Genomic DNA, 7,500 nt, shown 5'->3' on the forward strand with positions numbered 1-7,500 from the left:
TAATAAGAGGAAGAAGAATAAGTAGAACCAGAATTAACGCTATAGTAATACTGATAGTGATTATTATCATTATTGTATCCAAACTCCAGACCACAACTAGAGAAGCAGACACACAAGTACCCGAGACCTCTAACACGGAAATCAACAGACTGATACAAAACGATTAAAACTTTGAAGCCTAATGCCAGTTTAATAGCATTGCAACTTCAGGACATTACGCTAAATTAGCGAAAAAATGCAGAAAGTAATTAACCTCTACGTCTGTTGGTATTGGTGGCGTAGTGGTAATTCACTGGCACTGCTAAAACTTGCCCATTCTCAAACTTGCCCAGTGATAGTCCTTTTCATATCGCCGTGATCAATTCTGAACGACGAAAAAAAGAAATTATAACTTAGTTTAACCAGACCACTGAGCTGATTAACAGCTCTCCTAGAGAGGGCTGGCCCGAAGGATTAGACTTATTTTACGTGGCTAAGAACCAGTTGGTTACCTAGCAACGGGACCTACAGCTTATTGTGGAATCCGAACCCCATTATAGCGAGAAATGAATTTCTATCACCAGAAATAAATTCCTCTAATTCTTCATTGGCCGGCCGGAGACTCGAACTCGGGCCTAGCAGAGTGCTAGCCGAGAACTCTACCGACTCTGCCAACGAAGAACCAAAGCCTAACGGTTATTTTCTTATGTATTTTATGTATTTCTCGCGGTTCTAAGATTTCGTTCATTGTCTTAAACACCAGAGTTTTGGTATTAATTTCACCTCTCTCTAGAAATACAGTGATGCTTTCCGTATGAGTATTTAACATTTTCCTGCAACAGCTGTAAGTATCCCATCCTTCAAAAATGATGGCAATTTTTATGTAGTTTTGCAATTCCAACGTTTTAATAATATATCCTGTATACTGTATTATGCTGCCCAACATTTCTTGTTTACGATTTTGTAACCAAAGAGAGACATACATAAGGGGATGCAAATACAATTTTTAGTTGACAATACTCCCTCTCTATCGAATAATGGAATAAATAACATGAACATGAAATATTTACGCGAGTCACTGAATGCTAGTAAAACTGGAAAAAATGAAAAAGTGATTCGGAGAAAAATTTATTATTTATATCCTTCCTCCACGCTTCAACTTGTACCCATTATATATCGTGAGATAAAAAAAAAAAAAAGCAAAAAAGAACATGACAGAAAATCTAATACATTCACACAGTTGTAGAAAAATTACCTCTATAAAAATAAAGTCAGGATGATTTATAAAGTGCAAAGGGTGATTCTAAAGCTGTCTTACTGTTTTGTCAGATTTATGCTTGAGAAGTAGTTAACGAACACACAGACTTTCTATAGCATAAAAAAATTATCATTATGAAAAAATTACGTTTTAAACTACGGCGATGGAACGCCAGATATCATATGTAAGTGCTGAAATAAAATAACTGAGCGACTTGATCTTGGGACAATAGCCGATGCTTTATTCATACGGCACAAAAACTAAACATCTCGAGCGGGTCATCCAGTGAATGCGTCCGTTAGGAATTCGTGCGAAACTTTCCAGCCTAATCTGTTTCATTTTCCTTGTCATTCCCTCCTTTATTTATTACTAACGTCACATTCTTTAAAATGGGCGGATGAATCTTTCGTATTCCACTTGCACTAAGCAGCAATATAAAAGTCAAAGCGACAGTGGCATACACTATGCACTGTACAAATTAAATACAGTATATATACATATGTGTATGTATAAGCATATCTATCCCCACACACATATGTGTATGTATGTATATATATATATATATATATATATATATATATATATATATATATATATATATATATATGAATACATATATATGTATATGTATATGTACGGATATGAATACATATATACAATATAAATATATATATACATATACATATATATATATATATATATATATATATATATACATACATACAGAGAGAGAGAGAGATGCACACACCTACATAAACAAACTAAGACCAAAAAGCCTTCATATTGACCATGCGTTAGCGCCCGCTCGTGCGACCACTATATATATACACTTATAACAGAGGATACAAGTAATCTGTCTTGCCATTCTCAAAGCTTCGCTTTTAAGACCTCAGGCTTTTCACACAGCGTATGCCAGTGTTTTATTCAAGCCCTCTTACATGTCGACCACAACCACACCCACACACACACACACACACACACACACCCCGCCCCGCAATACCCATCCGAAAGGGCCTCCCTGGTAGTTCGATAAACGCCTTTGTTGAGGGAACTCAAAGAATTTTAAAGTGGACGGAGCGGGGTCCCAACAACATCAATGGAGATTGAGTTCTTGTCGCCACTGAGTTAATATTGTAAGTGGCTCAAAGCCCCGTCATATCTGAATGCAGTAGAATGCTGGACAAAGCGTACAAAAGTCTCCTTCTTGTAAATACTCCCGATCAAGGCTCAGCATTGGCGGCGATGTGGCTGTCTACCTAAGCTCATGAGCACACGAACATAAATGAGGCAGTAACACGTATGCTATACAGCTGATCACTCAAAGGGTGAGGTTAGGTGCGAGGTCTCGCTAGTAAATTGTGGATGGACACTTAAGAAATGTCTTATGCAGTCGGTTTACGCTAGGTGTGTATAGATATTTATATATATAAATATACTCTCATACATATATATATATATATGTATATATATATATATATATATATATATATATACATACATATACATACATATACATATATATATATATATATATATATATATATATATATATATATACACACATATATATAGCCTATGTATGTAATATGCATATATCTATCTATCTATCTATATATATATATATATATATATATATATATATATATATATATATATATATATATATGATACATGAAACATACGTACCAGGGTCTAAGCGATGTCAGGCAGGGCAGCCGATCGAGACCACAGGTCTACCCAAAAGCCAAATCAAAAAGTCCTTCAAAGAAGGCATCGTGCTTACCCCATACAAAAATGGGAATAAAAGCACGTTAAAAGAAAAAGAAAGAAAGAAAGATATATATATATATATACATACAGTAATATATGTATGTATGTATATATATATGTGTGTGTATGCACATATATGTATATGTATATATATATATATATATATATATATATATATATATATATATATATATATATATATATATATATATATATATACAGTATATATATAGACAGATAGATAGATAGATATGAATATTACATACCTTTATTGTCTGATGATATCATCTGACCGTTTAACAATTTAGTTGTACTGAACTTGGCCATCCAAAAAAACTAGTAAATCTTATTTTTACAAAGTCAGTGAATACCCCAGGTGGCTTCTCTCATCACACTGAGCTATGACATTATTCACGGCATAGGAATCTTCCTAACGTCCATAATGATGGTCCTAACGTCCATAATGATGGCACAATGTTCTTGTACAATGAGATATTTGAGTGTTACAATTTTGTGGAATGAGGTTCCTAGTAAAGTGGTACTTTTGGTCAAAAATTATTATTATTATTATTATTATTATTATTATTATTATTATTATTATTATTATTATTAGCACAATTTCACTTAGAAACAACTTAAAAAGTGGGGTTGTATGTGAGAAGATAAAAAAAAAAAAGTATATGGATAACATCATCATCACTGCCTTCAACGCAAAGGGTCTCTGTACGTATGTATGTATGTGTGTTTATATGTCTGTAATAATTTATACATACACACGTTTTGTAAAATTAAAAGAAATTAAGGCACTGGTATAAAAATTAAGGTTAGCCAACACTACATTATATATTATATATTTTACATATATACTGTATATATATATATATATATATATATATATATATATATATATATATAGATATGTGTATATGTATATATATATATATATATATATATATATATATATATATATATATATATATATATATATATATATATATATAAGCATTAAGCTACAAACGTCCTTTAATATCCAATTCGCTCTACCACTGGAAATAATATGTTTTCATATATATTTACCCGAAGGGGAATATATTTAGTTGATAATGAGTCCGTCGTCTCTTGGGCTCGAACCACGGAAGACAAGAACTCAGGACTACAGTGACGTGCATTAAACCATGCGGCCATCAAGTGAGGTATAATGCTTTTATATGAATCACGGTAATGTGATAAAATTCATTCATATATATATATATATATATATATATATATATATATATATATATATATATGTATATATATATATATATATAGATATATATATATATATATATATATATATATATATATATATAATATATATACACATACAAGCTATAATTTATGCATATGTTTATTTTATCAGTGTACTTCTGTACGTGTAAAAAACAAATGTTAAGGTATCGGTATCAAGGTTAAGGTTACGTTAACACTGTTGCATGGACTTGAAATTGCTTACCATATTTTCTGGCTTCCTTACAAAGTAATCAGATTAGTAGCGAGTGAGGAGTATTACAAGGAAACGACAACTTCTAATAAGGTAAAATTCGCCCAGTAATTTAAACTCCATTAAAAAAAAACGTACTCACAATAGCCACAATAATGATATTACGTTTAACTCGTTCTCCTTTGGAAATCTGTCGACAAAAACAGTACCCAAATCTCTCACACGGGAATTCAGCCGGGGATTCACTGCAGTTTATTTCGGGGAGAAAAACACGCGCGGTCGTTAGGCATCTCCAGGAAGCCTGCCCTCGCTAGGTACATACTGTCGTAATGTATTCCTCCGAATTTTCTTTTCGTAATGTATTCCTCTGAATTTTCTTTTCACAAAGCTGGTTGAATGTTACATTCAGTTACGGAATTCACTGGCTGCGGTTTCCTAAGATCTACAAACTGCAGTGCTTCAAAGGAAAGAAAAGAATATAGAATTTAGGCCAAAGGCCAAGAGCTGGGACCTGTGGGGTCATTCAGCGCTGAAAAGGAAATTGCGAGTAGAAAGGTTGAAAGGTGTAACAGGAGGAAAACCTCGCAGTTGCACTATGAATCGACCGTTAGAAGGGGGTGGAAAATAAGATGGAAGAAAGCAAATATGACCGAAAGTACAGTTAAAGAAATAAAAGGGTTTGCACCTAGGGGCCGAAGGGACGCTGAAAAGAACCTTAAATAATGCCTACAGTTCACCGCATGAGGTGCACTGAAGGCACTACCTCCCTATGGAGGCAGTGTTTTAATGAAAATGTTGTAATTAATAAAAAATATATCTTAAGACCGTCATGATTACGGTTGCTGTTCGTACACAGAACGATAAAGGTGAAAAGTTTTAAATAGAAAAAAAATTATGAATATGAAAATTATCTGTGATCCTGGACACTGAGAAATCACATTGCAATCAACGCTCATCACCGCGAAGCTTCTTATCACCTGATTAATGACAATCGTGGGCGTTAATAGCATATCAGTGGAAGGAATGATTGCTTTCATGAGACTTTCATCATCATTTATTCTAAAAGTTTGACTTTTTAATAAGTATTTTATTTTTTTAGATTTAGCCTGAATGCATACTTTACGACTCTCCAATCAGATATTATTTTCTTTATTTTCTTCAAACTTTATTTTCATGGAATGACTTCAATAAAACTGATCAACATTTTAAAAGCACTTTCCATGCTTGAGGCTGAATAATACACTTCTGATTAATGCACTCTTCTCCAGCATTTGTCTTCCATTATTTCCACATGAATTATCCTTTCACTCAAACTAAGCCTTTTAAAATTGTAAATTTTTCCATATTTCTCACCCTTTCAATTCTTTTTATACCACATATATTATGCAATCATTTAATCTCAAACTTTCTCTCCTGCACATTCAACATCCACAAGTTTATATGTTTAGCAGTGAGAAGAGGAGTGGCTGGAGGTATATCTGATCATGATTTGATTGAAGGCAAACTAGATAAAATTAAGTTCAAGTTGGAAAGGAAGGGACTGAAATCTGGCTGCTGATGTAATTGAGTTTGACGAAGCAAGAAGAGTATATGAAAAGAAAATGAATGCAGTAATTAAGGTTAAAGATGAAAGGGGGCTGGAAGAGACTGGGCGTCTGTAAAATTCAATGATGGAGTCATAGGAACATGGAAGTGTTTGTGTCTGTGAGTGTAGGAGGAAAAAATAAAAAAGGGAGTAGAAGGATGAGGAATGAAAGATTTAATGAAGGAAAAGGGAAATTATAGTTGCATGAGGTGCATTGCATTACAGAAAAGTTCATGTAATGGTGTACAAGGAGAATAGTGTAATCAAGAAGGTGAAAGAAGAAGAATGAAGTGATAAAAATAGAGGGAAAAGGGTGAGTAAGAACTTCAAGAGAAATACAAAATTGTCTTACAGGAAACCACGCACAGGGTGAGGTTAGTGAAGAAATAAATGTTAGAATAGGAGATGCAGGTGGATTGATGAAGTATGCATTTGGAATTCTTTATTAAAACAGGAGGAGAGGCAGAGATGAATGATGCAGCAGTGGAGAGTGTTGGTTTGGGTGGGAGAATGCCTGTGAAAGAGATTGTTGAAAACATAAGGGTGGAATTCAGGAGATTTAGCATAACAATTCCTTCAAGGGGTTTAACCTTTGTTTCTACTAACCATTCAAGTCTCTTCTCGATTGTTTGTAGATACCCTGATACTTTCCCTTCAATCGTCTATATTAACAAACCCACACTCACCTCCCTAATATCCATTCACCTCGTAACCTTGTTCACATTTGCTCTCAACTTTCTCCTTTTCCAAACAGACTCAAAATCTTTTACTTGTTTCTGTAGTTTCTCATAACTATCCAAAATCAGCCACAACATTAACTATTACACTCTCCATTCAAGATTCATTTCTTAACATGTAACGTTGCAGCTACATCCACTGACCTTTCTCTGAATTTTTGCATCACTCATCTATAACAATATTAAAAAGCCACTGTGACATAACACGCCCTTCTCTCAGACCTACTTTTACACCAAACCAGTCACTCCACGATCTACATATTCTAACACATGCTTCGCTTCTATCATAAAACTTTTAATCTCTCTGAACAACTTATCTTCTATATCTCCTCGTCCCAGTCACTATCCCTTTCTGTCGTTTTTATCATAAGCTTTTTTCTAGGTCCATGTGTGCCACACAGATTTTTCCTTTCACATTCAAAATTTTAACAAAATTTTATCAAAACAAACTTGATCAACAACCCCTCCGCCTTGTCTAAACCCACATTGGTCTTGACTAATCAATCCCTCTTACAACGGCCTTACTTTCTCAATCGAAATCATACCGTACACCTTTTCTGGCATACTAAGTTATGTTATGCTCATAAAGGTATTACAGTCGCTTTTATCGCCTTTAATTTATGCAGCAGAACAATTATTTCTTTCACACTCCGTTAAGGTATGACTGTCTTTCCGTCATACCTTTAAT

General features: G+C 33.8%; 1 protein-coding gene across 1 annotated transcript in view; it reads left to right on the forward strand.

Moving 5' to 3' along the window:
* The window catches only part of LOC136847165 (platelet glycoprotein V-like), a 440,086-nt gene that overhangs the window by 224,338 nt on the left and 208,248 nt on the right, over positions 1–7,500 (forward strand). The window lies entirely within an intron of this gene.

This window comes from Macrobrachium rosenbergii, chromosome 16, assembly GCF_040412425.1.
Source record: "Macrobrachium rosenbergii isolate ZJJX-2024 chromosome 16, ASM4041242v1, whole genome shotgun sequence".
In the NCBI taxonomy this organism is placed as follows: Eukaryota; Metazoa; Arthropoda; class Malacostraca; order Decapoda; family Palaemonidae; genus Macrobrachium; species Macrobrachium rosenbergii.